This window comes from Hyla sarda, chromosome 5, assembly GCF_029499605.1.
Source record: "Hyla sarda isolate aHylSar1 chromosome 5, aHylSar1.hap1, whole genome shotgun sequence".
NCBI classification, from domain to species: domain Eukaryota; kingdom Metazoa; phylum Chordata; class Amphibia; order Anura; family Hylidae; genus Hyla; species Hyla sarda.
The window spans coordinates 52,414,672-52,419,037 of NC_079193.1; the positions used below are offsets into that span (position 1 = coordinate 52,414,672).

At 44.0% G+C, this 4,366-nt stretch overlaps 2 non-coding genes across 2 annotated transcripts; both read right to left on the bottom strand.

Annotated features, from left to right (window-relative positions):
- Positions 1 to 452: 452 nt before the first annotated feature.
- Positions 453 to 640, bottom strand: LOC130274716 (U2 spliceosomal RNA). The gene has a single exon (XR_008844442.1). It is a non-coding gene; the product is annotated as a U2 spliceosomal RNA (small nuclear RNA).
- A 1,716-nt stretch (positions 641 to 2,356) lies between these two features.
- Positions 2,357 to 2,543, bottom strand: LOC130274701 (U2 spliceosomal RNA). Its single transcript, XR_008844439.1, has one exon. It is a non-coding gene; the product is annotated as a U2 spliceosomal RNA (small nuclear RNA).
- Positions 2,544 to 4,366: the final 1,823 nt, after the last annotated feature.

Genomic DNA, 4,366 nt, shown 5'->3' on the forward strand with positions numbered 1-4,366 from the left:
AGGTATCTGCCCGCAGAGCCGATTACGGTAGGTACCCTGCCAAGGCAGGAGTACCCGGGGTGTTTGCAGGGAGGTGCGGAACCTAATGGCCACACACACCTCCCCTAGACCGCCAGGAGGGACACCCAGAAGGGCTACCGCATCCTAACAAATCCTGTGAACACACAACACGCAAAAAGTGACACAGTGAGACAAAAAAGAAATAAATAAGTGAATGTGTGCAGATATACTGCCCGGACATCCGGCCGGATCTATAAAAATTTCTCTGATCCTAGCCAGAAGGCCGGGAATCAAGAGGTGAGTGCCACAAGGTGAAGAGATTATGGTGCCCGTGCTTCAACTCAGTGAGTCTATCCTCCCAGTGAGTTTCGGCACCTCGGGGTCACCACTCCCTGAGTCACAAAAGTACCTCGGCTCTAGACCCTCTCAGCCTCATGGCAAGACCCGGAGGGAACAGGTCACATCGGGGAAGCCGTCGAGCTGATTCCTCAGAACCAGCCCCGAAAAGCCCTGGTACACCTGCATCCTCCATGCAGCACCCATCCCCACCAGCCCCATATCGGCGTTACTGTCCACCGGCATGAAAAACTGATAAGAACAGATACTACACTTGATCTTAGCCAAAAGGCCGACAAGCACTAAATGACATTTAAAATCGTATAAGCCACACAACTCTTCTGTGGGAAAACCCTAACTCTAACCCTGATACCAATTTCCTCGTACATTTTAACTTAAGGAGAGCACCAAATGTCATTTAAAATCGTAGCCACACAACTCTACTGTGGGAAAACCCTAACCCTCACCATACCTTCCTGGTACATGTCAACTTAAGGAGAGCAAAATAATACTTTTAAAATCATATCAGCCACACAACTCTTCCTTGGGAAAACCCTAACCCAACCTTTCTGGTACATTTTAACTTAAGGAGAGAACCAAATGACATTTAAAATTGTATAAGCCACACAACTCTTCTGCGGGAAAACCCTAACTCTAACCCTAATACCAATGTCCTGGTACATTTTAATTTAAGGAGAGCACTAAATGACATTTAAAATCATATAAGCCACACAACTCTTCTGTGAGAAAACCCTAACTCTAACCCTGATACCAATTTCCTGGTACATTTTAACTTAAGGAGAGCATCGAAAGTCATTTAAAATCGTAGCCACCCAACTCTACTGTGGGAAAACCCTAACCCTCACCCTAACCCTCACCATACCTTCCTGGTACATGTCAACTTAAGGAGAGCAAAATAATACTTTTAAAATCATATCAGCCACACAACTCTTCCTTGGGAAAAAGCTAACCCAACTTTCCTGGTAAATTTCAACTTAAGGAGAGCACAAAAATACATTTAAAATTGTATCAGACGCACAACTCTTCCATGGGAAAACTCTAACCCTAACTAAACCTTATTGGTACATTTTAACTTGAGGAGAGCACTAAATGACATTTAAAATCGAATAAGCCACACAACTCTTCTGTGGGAAAACCCTAACCCAACCTTCCTGGTACATTTTAACTTAAGGAGAGAACCAAATGACATTTAAAATTGTATAAGCCACACAACTCTTCTGTGGGAAAACCCTAACCCTAACCCTAACCCTAACCCTACCTTCCTGGTACATTTCAACTTAATTATTTTTTTTTTTTTTAAAGCCGAGTAACGTGCTTTCGATTCACCCAAAGTGCAAGAAAAAGTGCAAACGTGTTACACTAAAAAAACGTGCACAAAGGATGCGGTCTATCGCTAGCCCTTCTCCGATAGGAGAGAGGCCCCCCAACAAACCTTACCCTTCGCCTCCGGACCAAAAGGTACCTGCGAGGTTCCAGGTTCGATGTCCCTTTTCGCCGAAGCTACTAGGGGACCACAAATGCTCCCGGCATCCCCCTTGGCGTTAGCCAAGGTATCTGCCCGCAGAGCCGATTACGGTAGGTACCCTGCCAAGCAGGAGTACCCGTGGTGTTTGCAGGGAGGTGCGGAACCTAATGGCCACACACACCTCCCCTAGACCGCCAGGAGGGACACCCAGAAGGGCTACCGCATCCTGACAAATCCTGTGAACACACAACACGCAAAAAGTGACACAGTGAGACAAAAAAGAAATAAATAAGTGGATGTGTGCAGATATACTGCCCGGACATCCGGCCGGATCTATAAAAATTTCTCTGATCCTAGCCAGAAGGCCGGGAATCAAGAGGTGAGTGCCACAAGGTGAAGAGATTATGGTGCCCGTGCTTCAACTCAGTGAGTCTATCCTCCCAGTGAGTTTCGGCACCTCGGGGTCACCACTCCCCGAGGCACAAAAGTACCTCGGCTCTAGACCCTCTCAGCCTCATGGCGAGACCCGGAGGGAACAGGTCACATCGGGGCAGCCGTCAAGCTGATTCCTCAGAACCAGCCCCGGAAAGCCCTGGTACACCTGCATCCTCCATGCAGCACCCATCCCCACCAGCCCCATACCGGCGTTACGGTACACGGCATGAAAAACTGATAAGAACACATACTAAACTTGATCTTAGCCAAAAGGCCGAGAAGCGATTTCAACTTAAGGAGAGCAAAATAATACTTTTAAAATCATATCAGCCACACAACTCTTCCTTGGGAAAAACCTAACCCAACTTTCCTGGTAAATTTCAACTTAAGGAGAGCACCAAAATACATTTAAAAGAGTATAAGCCACATAATTCTTCCATGGAAAAATCCCTACCCTAACCCAGATACCACCTTTCAGGCAAATTTTAACTTAAGGAGAGCACAAAAAAACTTTTAAAATCGTATCAGACGCACAACTCTTCCATGGGAAAACTCTAACCCTATCTAAACCTTACTGGTACATTTTAACTTAATGAGAGCACTAAATGACATTTAAAATCGTATAAGCCACACAACTCTTCTATGGGAAAACCCTAACTCTAACCCTGATACCAATGTCCTGGTACGTTTTAACTTAAGGAGAGCACCAAATGTCATTTAAAATTGTAGCCACACAACTCTACTGTGGGAAAAACCCTAACCCTAACCCTAACCCTAACCCTAACCCTAACCCTAACCCTAACCCTAACCCTAACCCTAACCCTAACCCTAACCCTAACCCTAACCCTAACCCTAACCCTAACCCTAACCCTAACCCTAACCCTAACCCTAACCCTAACCCTAACCCTAACCCTACCTTCCTGGTACATTTCAACTTAAGGAGAGCACCAAAATACATTTAAAATAGTATAAGCCACATAATTCTTCCATGTAAAAAAAACCTAACCCTAACCCAGATACCACCTTTCAGGAAAATTTTTACTTAAGGAGAGCACGAAAATACATTTAAAATTGTATCAGAAGCACAACTCTTCCATGGGAAAACTCTAACCCTAACTAAACCTTACTGGTACATTTTATCTTGAGGAGAGCACTAAATGACATTTAAAATCGTATAAGCCACACAACTCTTCTGTGGGAAAACCCTAACCCAACCTTCCTGGTACAATTTAACTTAAGGAGAGAACCAAATGACATTTAAAATTGTATAAGCCACACAACTCTTCTGTGGGAAAACCCTAACCCTAACCCTAACCCTAACCCTAACCCTAACCCTAACCCTAACCCTAACCCTAACCCTAACCCTAACCCTAACCCTAACCCTAACCCTAACCCTAACCCTACCTTCCTGGTACATTTCAACTTAAGGAGAGCACCAAAATACATTTAAAATAGTATAAGCCACACAACTCTTTTCTGGGAAAACCCTAAAACCCTAAAACCCAAACCCAAACCCAAACCCAAACCCAAACCCAAACCCAAACCCAAACCCTAACCCTAACCCTAACCCTAACCCTAACCCTAACCCTAACCCTAACCCTAACCCTAACCCTAACCCTAACCCTAACCCTACCTTCCTGGTACATTTCAACTTAAGGAGAGCACCAAAATACATTTAAAATAGTATAAGCCACACAACTCTTTTCTGGGAAAACCCTAAAACCCTAAAACCCTAACCCTAAAACCCAAACCCTAACCTCCTTCTACATTTAAATTTAAGGAGAGCACCAAAATACATTTAAAATAGTATACGCCCCATAATTCTTCTGTGGGAAAACCCTAACACTAACCCTGATACCAATTTCCTGGTACATTTTAACTTAAGGAGAGCACCAAATGTAATTTACAATCGTAGCCACACAACTCTACTGTGGGAAAACCCTAACCCTCACCCTAACCATACCTTCCTGGTACATGTCAACTTAAGGAGAGCAAAATAATACATTTAAAATCATATCAGCCACACAATTCTTCCTTGGGAAAACCCTAACCCAACCTTCCTGGTACATTTTAACTTAAGGAGAGAACCAAATGACATTTAAAATTGTA